The 16,507-nt window shown below is 43.9% G+C and overlaps 1 non-coding gene across 1 annotated transcript; it reads right to left on the bottom strand.

Moving 5' to 3' along the window:
- Positions 1–10,567: 10,567 nt before the first annotated feature.
- Positions 10,568–10,656, bottom strand: trnap-cgg (transfer RNA proline (anticodon CGG)). The gene is given in 2 exon segments: positions 10,568–10,603; positions 10,621–10,656. It is a non-coding gene; the product is annotated as a tRNA-Pro (tRNA).
- Between the last annotated feature and the right edge of the window lie 5,851 nt (positions 10,657–16,507).

The raw sequence follows: 16,507 nt of genomic DNA, 5'->3' as shown, positions 1-16,507 counted from the left end.
TCCGTGTAGTACCGTAGTACTGCACCTGAAATGATGATTGAACATGGTTTATTTTCAGTGATCGAACTTGATGAATCATCACTCTGATACAAATAGTACGATTGGACAGTTTGGAAATTTGTTTCAACACCATTAGGTCAGAATTTGAGTGTCAGGGGATGGTATTGGCGTCAGTGTCGCAAATGAAGGAGATTTCCACGGTTTGAGATAAAGGTCAGGATCAGAATCAGGGTTATTATGACGGACATATGTCTTTTTGTTCAGATTTATAGTAACTATACCGTGTAACACATATAGATTAATTATATAAAGTCATAGGTCCATAAGACAGAGGAACAGGAACAGGCCATTCGCCCCATCAAGACTGTCCGCCAATGTGGCAGAGCTGATTTATTATCCCCCTCAAACCCATTCTATCGGACATTGGCATTGACATTGACATCCTTAGCAATCAATAAATTATCAACTTCTGCTGCTAACACCCAATGCGTTGGCCTCCGTAACCGTCTGTGACAACTAATCCCTCAGACACACCACCCTCCGGCTACAGATATTCCGTCTCATCCCTGTTCTAAACCATCATCGTTCTCTTCTGAGGCCCTGCTCTCCAATCCTACATTTCCCTACGAAAGGAAACACCCTCCTCACTTCTACTCTAAGTAAGCATTTCAATATTCGACCAATTTCAATGAGATACCCTTGCAGTGAGCACAGACACGGAGCTAGCAAAAGCGCCTCGTTTAAACATGTTAACCCATGCGTTCCCGGAATCATTCTCGGTAACCTCTCTGGACCCTCCAAGTGTTTTCTGACCAGTATCTTATATCTGTCAACATTACATTGTTGCTTTTATATTCTACTTCTCCTGAAATGAATATTGAAATTGCATTTCCCTTCCTTTACCCCTGACTAAGCCTGGAAGTATTAATTAGGGAATATTGCACAAGGTCACTTTTCACCTCTGATTTCTAAAAACTATCTTCACTTAGAAAAGTTTTTTCAATCTTTTCTTCCAATATGCATTACTATACTACAGTACACGATTATCAATTTGACAAATCTTTGTTCATTCTCCTCAAATGTCTTTGATCTTAGATGTGCTTTGAATTTTTGAATTTTCGAACACGTTAAAGTCAGGATACCTGGCATATAATTTCCTTTCTTTAGCCTCCCTTCATTCTCCCAGAGTGGAGTGACAATCGCAATTTTCCAACCATCAGGATCTATTCTGAAATGTAATGATACATGAAGGAGTACGACAACTGCCTCCAGAATCTCTTCACTTACCACTTTCAGAACCCTGGGTTGTAGTCCAACTGGTCCCGATGACATATAACTTCAGACCTTTCAGCTTCACAGGCGCCTTCTCCAGAGTCATAACATCTACTCTCACTGATGCACTCTGACACACGTTTATCGGTGCCATTATGCTGGTGTCTTCCACAGCGCAGCCTGGAGCAAAATATTCATTCAGTTCGTCCATCTTTTACCCGCCATTACTACTTCTTCCGCGTCATTTTCCAGCTTTCTGATATCTACTCTTACATCCCTAGTATTCTTCATATGTTTAAAAATGGTATTTTCTCTATTATTAGCCACTAAACCTTTCCTCTCATCAATTTTTATTTAGAAACAGAGAAACATAGAAACATAGAAAATAGGTGCAGCAGTAGGCTATTCGGTCCTTCGAGCCTGCACCGCCATTCAGTATGATCATGGCTGATCATTCAACTCAGAACCCCACACCAGCCTTCCCTCCATACCCCCTGACCCCTGTAGCCACAAGGGCCATATCTAACTCCCTCTTAAATATAGCCAATGAACTGGCCTCAACTGTTTCCTGTGGCAGAGAATTCCACAGATTCACCACTCTCTGTGTGAAGAAGTTTTTCCTAATCTCGGTCCTAAAAGGCTTCCCCTCTATCCTCAAACTGTGGCCCCTCGTTCTGGACTTCCCCAACATCGGGAACAATCTTCCTGCATCTAGCCTGTCCAATCCCTTTAGGAGCTTATACGTTTCAATCAGATCCCCCCTCAATCTTCTAAATTCCAACGAGTACAATCCCAGTTCATCCAGTCTTTCTTCATATGAAAGTCCTGCCATCCCAGGAATCAATCTGGTGAACCTTCTTTGTACTCCCTCTATGGCAAGGATGTCTTTCCTCAGATTAGGGGACCAAAACTGCACACAATACTCCAGGTGTGGTCTCACCAAGGCCTTGTACAACTGCAGTAGTACCTCCCTGCTCCTGTACTCGAATCCTCTCGCTATAAATGCCAGCATACCATTCGCCTTTTTCACCGCCTGCTGTACCTGCATGCCCACTTTCAATGACTGGTGTATAATGACACCCAGGTCTCGTTGCACCTCCCCTTTTCCTAATCGGCCACCATTCAGATAATAATCTGTTTTCATATTTTTGCCACCAAAGTGGATAACTTCACATTTATCCACATTAAATTGCATCTGCCATGAATTTGCCCACTCACCCAACCTATCCAAGTCACCCTGCATCCTCTTAGCATCCTCCTCACAACTAACACTGCCGCCCAGCTTCGTGTCATCCGCAAACTTGGAGATGCTGCATTTAATTCCCTCATCCAAGTCATTAATATATATTGTAAACAACTGAGGTCCCAGCACTGAGCCTTATGGTACCCCACTAGTCACCGCCTGCCATTCTGAAAAGGTCCCGTTTATTCCCACTCTTTGCTTCCTGTCTGCTAACCAACTCTCCACCCACACCAATACCTTACACGCAATACCGTGTGCTTTAAGTTTGCACACTAATCTCCTGTGTGGGACCTTGTCAAAAGCCTTCTGAAAATCCAAATATACCATATCCACTGGCTCTCTCCTATCCACTCTACTAGTTACATCCTCAAAAAATTCTATGAGATTCGTCAGACATGATTTTCCTTTCACAAATCCATGCTGACTTTGTCCAATCATTTCACCGCTTTCCAAATGTGCTGTTATCACATCCTTGATAACTGACTCCAGCAGTTTCCCCACCACCGACGTTAGACTAACCGGTCTATAATTCCCCGGTTTCTCTCTCCCTCCTTTTTTTAAAAAGTGGAGTTACATTAGCCACCCTCCAATCCTCAGGAACTAGTCCAGAATCTAACGAGTTTTGTAAAATTATCACTAATGCATCCACTATTTCTTGGGCTACTTCCTTAAGCACCCTGGGATGCAGACCATCTGGCCCTGGGGATTTATCTGCCTTCAATCCGTTCAATTTACCTAACACCACTTCCCTACTAACATGTATTTCGCTCAGTTCCTCCATCTCACTGGACCCTCCGTCCCCTACTATTTCTGGAAGATTATTTATGTCCTCCTTAGTGAAGACAGAACCAGAGTAATTATTCAATTGGTCTGCCATGTCCTTGCTCCCCATAATCAATTCACCTGTTTTTGTCTGTCGGGGACCTACATTTGTCTTTACCAGTCTTTTCCTTTTCACATATCTATAAAAGCTTTTACAGTCCGTTTTTATGTTTCCTGCCAGTTTTCTCTCATAATCTTTTTTCCCCTTCCTAATTAAGCCCTTTGTCCTCCTCTGCTGAACTTTGAATTTCTCCCAACCTCAGGTGAGCCACTTTCTCTGGCTAATTTGTATGCTGCTTCTTTGGAATTGATACTATCCCTAATTTCTCGTCAGCCATGGGTGCACTACCTTCCTTGATTTATTCTTTTGCCAAACTGGGATGAACATTTGTTGCAGTTCATCCATGCAACCTTTAAATGCTTGCCATTGCATATCCACCGTCAATCCTTTAAGTGTCATTTGCCAGTCTATCTTAGCTAATTCACGTCTCATACCTTCAAAGTTACCCCTCTTTAAGTTCAGAACCTTTGTTTCTGAATTAACTATGTCACTCTCCATCTTAATGAAGAATTCCACCATATTATGGTCACTCTACCCAAGGGGCCTCTCACGACAAGATCGTTAATTCACCCTTCCTCATTGCTCAAAACCCAGTCCAGAATAGCCTGCTCTCTAGTTGGTTCCTCGACATGTTGGTTCAAAAAACCATCCCTCATACATTCCAAGAAATCCTCTTCCTCAGCATCTTTACCAATTTGGTTCACCCAATCTACATGTAGATTGAAGTCACCCATTATAACTGCTGTTCCTTTATTGCACACATTACTAATTTCCTGTTTAATACCATCTCCGACCTCACTACTACTGTTAGGTGGCCTGTGCACAACTCTCACCAGCGTCTTCTGCCCCTTAGTGTTACGCAGCTCTACCCATATTGATTCCACATCTTCCCGGCTTATGTCTTTCTTTTCTATTGCGTTAATCTCTTCTTTAACCAGCATCGTCACCCCACCTCCCCTTCCTTCATGTCTATCCCTCCTGAATATTGAATATCCCTGAACGTTGAGCTCCCATCTCTGGTCACCCTGGAGCCATGTCTCTGTGATCCCAACTATATCATAATCATTAATAACAATCTGTACTTTCAATTCATTCACCTTATTACGAATGCTCCTTGCATTGACACACAAAGCCTTCAGGCGCTCTTTTACAACTCTCTTAGCCCTTATACAATTATGCTGAAAAGTGACCCTTTTTAATGCTTGTCCTGGATTTGTCGGCCTGCCACTTTTACTTTTCTCCATAGTACTTTTTGTTTCTACCCTCACTTTACACCCCTCTGCCTCTCTGCACTGGTTCCCATCCCCCTGTAGTGAACTAACCTCCTCTCGCCTAGCCTCTTTAATTTGATTCCCACCCCCAACCATTCTAGTTTAAAGTCACCTCAGTAGCCCCCGCTAATTTCCCTGCCAGGATATTGGTCCCCCTAGGATTCAAGTGCAACCCGTCCTTTTTGTACAGGTCACGCCTGCGCCAAAAGAGGTCCCAATGATCCAAAAACTTGAATCCCTGCCCCCTGCTCCAATCCCTCAGCCACGCATTTATCCTCCACCTCATCGCATTCCTACTCTCACTGTCGCGTGGCACAGGCAGTAATTCCGAGATTACTACCTTTGCGGTCCTTTTTCTCAACTCCCTTCCTAGCTCCCTATATTCTCCTTTCAGGACCTCATCCCTTTTCCTACCTATGTCATTGGTACCTATATGTACCACGACCTCTGGCTCCTCACCCTCCCACTTCAGGATATCTTGGACACGATCAGAAATATCCCGGACCCTGGCACCAGGGAGGCAAACTACCATCCGGGTCTCTGGACTGCGTCCACAGAATCGCCTATCTGACCCCCTTACTATCGAGTCCCCTATCACAACTGTCCTTCTTTTGTTTTTTGAAAGTGTCCCAAACCTCCAGCTTCCCACTAATGCTTGTTATATTATAAGCCCTCACTTTTCTCTTTATGCTGTCTATACTTTCCAGTATCAGACACTGTTGTCTCATCCTTCCTACCGAATATTTATTCTTATTGGTGATGCATCGATCCTGCGCCTTTCCAGTTGCCCTCAGAACACCAGCCCTGTTGGATCTGCCGTTAACTCTCCTGGTGCCCCTTGCCAATCGATTTGGCCAGCTCTAGACTTAAGTCGCTGTTGTTCTCTGCGAGTGACAAGGTCAAGGACTGTTATCGTTCCTGATTTTATTTCCGTGACTAATGGGATTCAGGGCTGTTCTCGTCCCTGATTGTTTTTTTTTTCTGTGAGTGACGTGGTCGGGAACTGTTATTGCCGTTGCTTTTCCATGCGACTGACGCGTTTGAGGACTGTTATCGTTCCTGATTTTATTTCTGCGAGTGGCGGAGTCGAGGATTGTGTTCATCCCTGATATTTTTTTTTTCTGCCAGTGACGTGTTCGGGGACTGCTATTGTCGCTATTTTTTTGCTGCGGGGGAACAGGTATTTTGGGGTCTGCGAGATTGTTTTCTTTTCGTTTCTCGTGCCGGGGTCGATGTCTGTCCTTGCTTCAACACCCATGGCCTCCCTGTGTTTCAATGCAGTCTGGAGCAGACAAATATCAGAGCTGTATTGTACATACAGGTTTTGGCAATACAATTAACCTTTTGAACCTATTTTTATTCTGCTCACTCGTGCCACTGCAGTTCCACTTGCTGCATGAAATACTCATATGTCTAATTTTATTTTCCCGCTCTCAGACTGCAGGATAAATTCGATCATATTACAATCACCGCCTCTTAAGCATTCCTGTATATTACTCTACCTTGTCAAAGCACAACGCAACACACAATCCACAATTGCCTTTTCCTAATGGGTTCAACCACAATCTGTTTTAAAAACGCCATCCAGTAATTACCTCTCTGGGGATCCAGCGCCCACTAGACTTTCCCAAACTACCTGAAATCCTACAATGATCATAGTAATATTTCCATTTTTACGTGCCTTGTACATCTCTTGTTGTCATTTGTACTCAAATCGACTGATCGAGGCCTGTATATAACTCCCATCCTCCGATCCTCTGTTACCTCTCTCTGAGGATTTGATTTATTTTCAATATGTCACTACAATAAAATTAAGTAAATAGGCATTTACAAAGGGAATTGTTAGGGAGTGTTCATGTGTTGAGAAATGTCTAAGCAGAGGGGAAGAGGCTCTTAATAAATTAAAAATATTTTCTATTTTCAGGATACTATTTCCATCACCCCACTCCCCATCCCGAGAGCAGTAGTGTGAAGAGGGGATGTTTGGTCTGGCGAAGGATCTGAATGACGCACGCGGCCTTCATTTGGCACCGTGTTTCGAACATGTCCTCGATAGTGGCGAGATGTGCCCGTGATGTATCTGGCTGAGACTACAGCACTCTGCACCTCCTATGGATTGGAGCACCGCCCCACATCAGACTGATGCTACGACTGACAATGCTCTCCACGTACGTCCATAAAACTTCATTTGATTCTCTAAATCTCGTTAATGAACAGTAATGGCGTCTGGTCCATGTTGGGACCAGGACGAATCCTCTGAGATGCTGAGGCCCAAGAACCTGAAGGTATTCACCCTTCTGAACCCTCAGTGAGGATTTGAGTTTGTTCACCTGAAGCATTAATTCTCACCTGACAATTAATTCCTATGCTTTGATAAAATTGATTAGAAGGTTGTTGCTTCGAATCCACCCAACCAGCATATTAATCTGATGCTTATACGCCTATTGGTGTCATTAGAAGCAGGATTGCATGCAGAGTGAACCCAAACTATGTGTTCCTTCAAGTTCCCAGTGCGGTGTGGTTAGCAGGGAAAGTCACTGCTTCCTGGGTGCTTCACCCGTCCCGGTCATTCCTCAGCAATCCAGTCAACGCACTGGCTTTTCCGCTGGACTACCCGGTGTGAATGACTGTGAGTAATCTGTTCTCGGTTGTCGCTGAAATGGTTCAGTATCTACAGAATGTAGCAACGAGCGGCGTCACGGGGAACGACACGCTTCATAAAGGGTTTGCACATTTCATTGCAAACACAAGATGGGCTGAGATTGTCACTTTCACGTGAATGGTTTTAGCTCGTTATGTTGTCAGGTATTCCAGGTATTCGACTCAGAGTTGGCTTGTTATTAGTGATCACACCAGTAGCCTCCAAACGGAACACAACCTAGTCGTGGTTTGAAGGTTTGTGTGTCTCAGTAACCTGGAGAGCGAAGCTGGCTGAGTTAGGAGTTAATGCTTTGGCTCTTGGTAGGGTCACTCATGCCAAACAAGTGAAATGGTAGAGGGCAGACTGAGAGTGTTCCACCGGTCCTACAATTCCGAGAGTTTAGCTCAGAGCTAACAAGCCGAACTGGTCAATAAAACTTTAGGGAAACGAAAATGAAGAGCCCATATTCATATGTATCTGTCAGTATTTCTGAATCGGTACCCGGGACTTTGGAGGCAATTGTGCAAAGCGAGAGAAAGCTACTGACACGATAAATGAATCCCTGAACATCTCCAATGAGCGAGATGAAGGATCTTCATTGCTGCCCGGAAAAGCCAGCGGCGAGACTGGCAGTAAGTTATGAAATTAGTCAGCTCCACCATGGGGACAAGCCCCCGTTGTATCCAGGACATCTTTATGTAGCGGTGCCCCAGAAAGGCGGCGGCAGTCATTAAAGACTTAATCACCCAGGACATGCCTCTTCTCATTGTTACCATCAGGAAGGAGGTACAGAAGCCTAAAGCCACAGACTCAGCGATAGAGGAACCAATTCTTCCCCTCTGCCGTCCAATGTCTAAATGGACATTGAACCTCTGAACACTACTTCACTCTTTAATCTGCTTTTGCTCTTCTTTTTTTTTATTTAACAATTTAATATACATAATATGTTTACTCTAATTGAATGTTTGATTGACTTTTTTTGGGAGATTTATCATGTATTGATTGTACTGCTGCCGCTAAGTTAACAGATTTCCCGACATATGTCCGAGATATTAAAACCGATTCTGATATTGATTCTGAAATAAGTCACATCCCTAAGACAAATGTTGGTGTCCTGCCTCAACGACTACCGTCCCGTTGCACTCACATCCATCATCATGAAATGTTTTGAGAGGCTCGTCACGAGACACATCAAAGTCCTGCTGTCCCCTCACTGGACCCCCTGCAGTTCTCGTACTGTCTCAACCGTTCAACAGACGACCTCATTGCCACGACCATCCACCTGGCCCTAACCCACCTGGAAAAAAAAGACACGTACTTTCGAATGCTATTCGTACACTTCAGTTCAGCATTTAACACAATTATTCCTCAGTACCTGATTGGAGAGCTGAGCTTGCTGGACCTTAACACCTCCCTCTGCAACTGGATCCTAGACTTCCTGACTGGGAGTCCTCAGTCAGTCCGGATCGGGAGCAGCATCTCACTAAGCACGGGGCCCCCCCAGGGCTGTGTGCTCAGTCCACTGCTGTTCACTCTCCTGACCCACAACTGTTTCGCAACACACAGCTCGAACCACATCATCAAGATCGCCGATGACACGACCGTGCTGGGTCTCATCAGCAAGAACGAAGAGTCAGCATACACAGAAGAGGTGCAGCGGCTAACGGACTGGTGTAGAGCCAGCAACCTGTCTCTGAATGTGAACGAAACAAAAGAGATGGTTGTTGACTTCAGGTGGACACGGAATGACCACTCTCCGCTGAACTTCGACGACTCCTCCGTAGAGATCGGTAAGAGCACCAAATTTCTTGGTGTTCACCTGGCGGAGAATCTCACCTGGTCCCTCAACACCAGCTCTGTAGCAAGGAAAGCCCAGCAGCGTCTCTAGTTTCTGCGAAGGCTGAGAAAAGTCCATCTCACCACCCCCAACCCCATTCTCACCACATTTTACAGAGGTTGTATTGAGAACATCCTGAGCAGGTGTATCACGGCTTGGATCAGAAATTGTACCATCTCGGATCGCACGACCCTGCAGCCGATGGTGAGAACAGCTGAGATCATCGGGCTCTCTCTTCCCGCCATCACAGACATTTACATCACAAGCTGCATCCGCAAAGCAAACAGAATTATGAAGGACCCCACATACCCCTCATATAAACTCTTCTCCCTCCTGCCATCTGGAAAAAGCACCGACGCATTCGGGCTTTCACGACAAGACTATGTAACAGTTTCTTCCCCCAAGCTATCAGACTCCTCAATACCCAGAGCCTGGCTTTACACCAACCTTCTATACCCTCTACTGTATCTACTGTCTTATTTATTATTTATTATTATTAAATGTAGTGCCTGCACTGTGTTGTGCATTTTATGTAGTCCTGGATAGGTCTGTAGTCTAGTGTAGTTTTTGTGTTTTTTTCTTACGTAGTTCAGTGTAGTTTATGTATTGTTTCATGTAGCACCATGGTCCTGGAAAACGTTGTCTCATTTTTACTATGTCCTGTCTCAGCAGTTATGGTTGAAATGACAATAAAAAGTGACTTGACTTGACCAGACTTGACTTGGTGAAGATCAGAATTGAGACTCTCAATCTGGATCAGAGAAAGTGAATTCAGTGTTAAAATTGCAGCTCTCTAAATTCCAAGCGTTTGGCAAAATAATGTGACCGGAGTGAGCGGTTTCTTTTGTCACCTAATTTCTGGTCGCACCGATTTGAAACCCTAGGAAATGTATATGCCGATATTGTATGCAAGTTAGAGGCGCTTGTGTCCTGGTCAGAAAAAGAGAAGAGTTTAAGCAATGTAAAATCACTTGCCGATTTCTTGTTCTTCCACATAATTGTCTACAGCGCTCGTCGACATGCAGATCCATCGTTTTCCAAAGACTGTCTGTGCTCTTTCCATTTTACACCTATTTCCACAAGAGAGTGTAACAGCAACGCAATCTCCCAACTCCTACACTGACCACCTAAGACCAGCGTGCCCAACACCTTTCCCACAGTCTCTCTGCATATGAGACGGGTTTCAGCAAACTATGCCCGTCTACCACTCTCACTCCCTGCTGATTTGCATTCCCCGGTGCTCTACCATTCATAGAATGAATACGCAGCTGGTTTGACACTCCAAAATGTGATACTTCAAACTTCCCTGCCTTAAAAACTATTTCCAATTCCTTCTTCAGTGTTTCTTTTTCATACAGCCAATTATCTCGTGCGTCAATTCAAAAATAGTGAAGCAAATCGCTGATAATATCCAATAACGGGGCTCGTCCGGGATTTGAACCCGGGACCTCTCGCATATTGTATGCTTATTCACCCGAAGCGAGAATCATACCACTAGACCAACGAGCCCACGTTCGCAGATTGCGTCACAGCTGAACTACGAAGCCATTTAAAGTCAATTGGTAGAAAACTCATTGTTCTTTCCGCTGTTGAGAGGAGGGGAGCCTGATGTCAAAATATGTTAGGCCCGTATTCCTATGAGATTACGAGTATTCGCTACTTGATTCAGTCAAAATTAGAATATAACGGACCCTGATATAGTGCACGTCAGAATGCGTTTGCCAGTGGAAGGGACCCAAACAAGGGACGTGTGTTTAAAACTCAATTCCGACCATATTTTTCTTGCACAGGGTGATGCTCAGCGATTCCCTGCCCCGGCGGCTGGTGGACGGCTGATAATTAGAATGATTTCAGGCGGGTGTACAGAAGTATTTGTTTCATGAACAGCAGAGTCGTTTGATAAATGGCACACAGTAAGAACTTTATTCAGGGCGAATATTCACACGTCGATTGTACTCTTTTCCAGAGATGTTGCCTGGTCTGCTGAGTTCCTCCAGCATGTTGTGTGTATTTCGCAAGTTCGTCTCACATTCTGGTGAGTTACTTTGATTATCCTTTCACTGACAAGCATTGTTCCGTCACGTGACCTTTCAACTCATGCCACGTCACCTTCCGAATTTACTATCTGTATTTATCTCTTTTCAGTCCATCGAAGTCAAAATTCACAAGAAGGTTCCCATTCAAACTGTACAACCTACCATACACTTTGCCCCACTCCACATTGAGTATGCTTGTTATGGCCGATGCCATCACCACATTGCTGTTTGGGTAAAAAATAGTATGGAGATGGAATGAGAGAGTGTGTGAAGGATGTTTCATGTCTTGCTAACAGCCGAGGGGAAAAAGAGAAGATCGTGAAAAACAACATGATAGAGATATCTGCTGAATGACAGATAAATTCCTTCAGCAGAATTGGGTGTAAAATGAAGAAAACAAAGAACGGAAGGGAGGAAGAATGCCGAACTGTCATGGATAGAAACATAGAAACATAGAAAATAGGTGCAGGAGTAGGCCATTCGGCCCTTCGAGCCTACACCGCCATTTATTATGATCATGGCTGATCATCCAACTCAGAACCCTGCACCAGCCTTCCCTCCATACCCCCTGATCCCCGTAGCCACAAGGGTCATATTTAACTCCCGCTTAAGTATAGCCAATGAACTGGCCTCAACTGTTTCCTGTGGCAGAGAATTCCACAGATTCACCACTCTCTGTGTGAAGAAGTTTTTCCTAATCTCAGTCCTAAAAGGCTTCCCCCTTATCCTCAAACTGTGACCCCTCGTTCTGGATTGGAAACTACCTCTCCAGTGGAAACTGCGATCTAAATACAAAATTTTAGACCACTCATCTATCCTGGCCATGGTGGATGAACTTGTGGTTAATTTCATTACCACAGCCAATCAAAGGATTAATGTGCTTTCAAGTTTCCGGGGATGGGATCCGAGAAAACATTTTTTTTTCCAGGTTGCTACTACTGTTTAGAATGAGATGTCGCTCGTTTTGACAGAGAAGCTGAGAATGGAATCAAATGGACTTGGTGCGAGCAGTTTGGATTAAAAAAAAAAGTTTAGGATTGCCTTTAGAGAAGACGAGATGTTTTGAAAGGTCCCACAGAAAGTGTTGACGATGTTAACTAACTTTACACGATTAGTTCCGCATATGGTGTAAACGTGGGATACATTATCATTGTTTGAAATACTCTCAGCAAAGTGATATTTCTCACAGTTTCACAGCGGGACTGGGATAAGATACACGGAAACACAGTGGTCTCACACCTCACACTGAACTCATACATCTCCGATCGTCCTTCCTTGAAAAGTAACCATGTTTCTGGATTCCGGTGAGAATTCTTTGCATCTCAATCAGGACCGTCCCCGCGCACAGTGCTGATGGAAGGGAAACGTGCGTTAAAACTCCTTTCCCAATAGTTAAGAAGTTCATTTGTTTCCTCTACTGCGGCCTGACCTGTGAATGTGCACCACACTTCGCCTTCCAATCAGCAGCTGAGGGAGCTCGAACGTGTTGTTTATGAGGGTGTTTTCCTAAATATATCACAGATAAAATATATAAAATTAAATACTGCGTGAAAGGAAGACGCGATATTTGGTTACTTTTCCCAGGAAGGCGGAGTAACCCAGTCATCTTATTCACGGCGCGTGACACTTCAAAATCGATGCAAGTAGCCATGACCTTCTGGTTAGCCACTGTTACAGGATTCGAGCTTGCAATCTTCTGATAATCTCACATCAAGAGCCGAAATCAGACGCCTTATCCATCAAGCCACACGGTCAGATTATTTGGAAATTGCCAATAGTATTTAGCTGCCGCCTTATCGTGACTGCCCAATCCATGAAAAGTTCCTATTTTAGAATCAGCTGGTGAATTCCTATAACGTCTGTTTACGTGAAGTCAAATTGTGTGAAAAGAAAACAACTGGACTTTGTTAATTTAAAATAATTTTATATGTTTCCACTATACAGTATACTCACAGGTTCTCTGAGTTACTGTGCATGGAGTAGGACACTTCTGCTCAAAACGACCACAGCGCCTAAGGGGCCTGTGATAGCTACTTTCATTTTCCTGTGTTTGGCCCATATCTCTCTAACCTTTCCATATCCATATTCATGAATGTTGCTGAACATGGGCGTACAATATCAATAGACATAGAACATGAAACACATGCGCGGAACATAAATGGAGAATGTGTGTGTTCTGAAGAAATACAGAACACGGAATAAGCTTCGAGGTGGTGGTGAGGTTAAAACGATGGACTGGGAATCCATTCTGCTTTGCAATCGTGCATCCGAGTACCATTCCTGCCACTTGTTCTCACATAAATCTCTTCAAACTTATCATTCAAGTTCAGTTTAAAATTTACTGCCAGTTAACCATAAACATGTACACATCTAAACGAATCAACTTTTTATCTGGAACCAAGCTGCGAAACACAAAATCTATACACATACAAGGCATAAAATATTGTTACCACAATAATATTACCAGAGAGTAAACATATATCCTGGAGATATACTGTACAAGTTGACATTAAGTGCATATCCGGTACAACATATAGTTAAACATGTGTGAATAACACTAAATACATTGCCATAAATAATGTCTAATGGATGCCAAATAGCTGTTCAGAAGTCTCACAGGGCGAAGAAGATGTTACCCAGCCGAACAATCGTTGTTCTTAGCCCGTGGTACGTTGTGCCTGACGGTATGAGGTCGAAGACACAGTAGAACAGCAGGACTAATGCGAGTTGCCTTTGATAATGTCGAGGTCTCGGTGACCGCAGCCCCAGACGATTTCCTCAGCCGTTCTCACAATCCATTACAAATCCGGGACAAAATGGTCAGCATTTTCCTCCCTTCCAACAAGTGTCCGACTGGGTAGGGTCCGTTTCTCTGGATCTTCTGCTCATGCTGAGAACTTGACTTTGATGGCAGAGGAAGCGTAAGCTGCAGTCTGATCCAGCACTGGAGGTGAGATTTACCGTGCTGTCGCTGAACAATTTCTGGATTTCCGTGATAGCAATGGACACTTCGTTGCAGTTCTTTATCTTACAAATGTGAGCAGGAACCCCGTGTTCAACAAGCATCAACAGCAAGGATAACGTCAGGCAGAAGTTACCACGCATTGAAACCCACCGAATACTGAAAGGACTAGACAAGGTAGTTGTGGAGGGGAGTTTCCTATGGTGGGGGTATCCAGAACTAGCGGGCACAGCCTCAGATTTGAAGGGCGATCTTTTAGAATAGAGGTAAGCAGGATATTTTTTTCTTTAGCCAGAGAGTAGTGAGTCTGCGGAATGTTCTGTCACACACTGCAGCGGAGGCCAAGTCTGTGGGTATATTTAAAGCAGAAGGTGAGAGTTTCCTGATTGGACAGGGCATTAAATGATATGGCAGTGCTGAATGGCCTAATTCTGCTCCTACGTCTCATGTTCTTATGGTGGTATGGTAAGCGTGGACGCTTTATTGGTTTAAGGCTATATTACTGTGTAATACTATAAACATATAACAATTACAGCACGGAAACAGGCCATCCCGGCCCTTTTAGTCTGTGCCGAACTCTTACTCTCACCAAGAGCACACAAATAACCATAAGACCATAAGACCATAAGACAAAGGAGCAGAAGTCGGCCATTCGGTCCATCGAGTCTGCTCCGCCATTTTATTATGAACTGATCCATTCTCCCATTTATTCCCACTCCCACGCCTTCTCACCATAACCTTTGATGGCCTGGCTACTCGGATACTTATCAATCTCTGTCTTAATTTTTCTTGTGTTTTATTGCCAGTCAAACGGAACAGATGACTAACAGTAGAGCATTGGTCTATGATGACAAAGTCCGTGGAACCAAGGAATGGACAAGATCAACAATGAGTACCATGCAACCGAGATGTGATCCTTCGCAACAACATTCACTGACTTCTCGCATGTCATTTCTTCATCTTTGTGATTTTGTAATTTCGTCTCAAGCTCTCCATACCTCATCACAATTGGGATTTTAATTGAATGACATCATTCTTATTTTTATACCAGCTGTTGTAAGGCCCGTCAGCCTTATGTAGCACTGAATATTCAGTGTGCTGGAGCGAGTATGAATGACCGTGGAGATTCATCAGCTTAAAGTTTCTTCAGCGAGATCGCGGGCAGCTAGAAGACAGACTGAATTTCACACAGCATGCTTCAAACATTTTACCATGTGAGAAAGACATATTACTTGACCGTAGCCGTTATCGGTGTTTCTGGTAAGAATATCGGCGAACTATCATTTGCAGCCCTGTGTGCCTGGTCTGTGATTTCGTTCAGTTACCGACAAAGTTGTGATGTTGCTGTATCGATGCAAGCACTGTGTCTAAACATCGTGTTTTTTTTTCAGAAATTCCCTTGCAGATTTATCTGTGGTGTCAGCTGAAAATGAACCGGCTGTTGACACAGATGTGCAGTGGAAGTTCGGAGAGACGGATTCATTTTGTGGATTCAGAGCTGGCAGTTTTGATTTGTCAGTGCAAAGCCGCTGTCAAAGTAAACTCCGGTAAACTGCGCTCGGAACCTTTACGGGTTAATTGGTGTTATCCGCGTCAATGGCGATACTGTACATGTATTAAATTTAAATTTTAATGTATTGCACGGTGTTTTAAGAAACTGCTGCGACCTTCAAAGGAACACGGGAAGCGAAACCCCGGTGAAAATCAGAAGAGAGCGATAGACTACACTTCTGAGTTAGACTCCGAAATATCGGGAGTTTTCAAAATTCATATAGGGTCTGTGTGCGTTTTAGTGTACCAGGATTTGTTTCCACGCCCTATTATTCGTCAGCTGAAGAAAGAAGTAAGAGTCAACCCAGCAGTGTCCGTGGGAGGTCAGACCGGGTAAAGGCGATACTCCGCTCTCGAAGAAAAAGCATCGAAGCATTTAGTAAAATGCTGCAGAAATTTGGAGCAACCCCTAAAAGTGACAAATGTTTTGAAGTATCTACATTGGCTTTCCTTTGAAAATTACATGGTTTAATCACCAACGTGCAAAATATTTTAAATTTCAGCGGGTCAGGCAAAATCTTTAAAAGCGAAAACTGAAACTTTCTGTTAAGATCCATTGATATAGTGTGAAGGAACCACGAAGAAATGTAGTTGCAGAATACAAAAGAAGCGAGAATAAGACATGCAACTGCAGGAAATAAAATTGTCTTCAACATAGAACTTTGGAAGTGAACAGAGACGGAGGGAGCAGGCCTTGGCTCTATGTGGAGTTTGCCAGAACATAAGTGACGAGAACTCGGGAATCGGCGTCGTTGAGACAGTTCCCGAGGTATCCAGGCTTTACACGCTACTCGAGTACCTTTGATGGGAA

Source organism: Mobula birostris, chromosome 13 (assembly GCF_030028105.1).
Source record: "Mobula birostris isolate sMobBir1 chromosome 13, sMobBir1.hap1, whole genome shotgun sequence".
Taxonomy (NCBI): domain Eukaryota; kingdom Metazoa; phylum Chordata; class Chondrichthyes; order Myliobatiformes; family Myliobatidae; genus Mobula; species Mobula birostris.
This window is presented reverse-complemented; position numbering and strand designations above follow the sequence as displayed.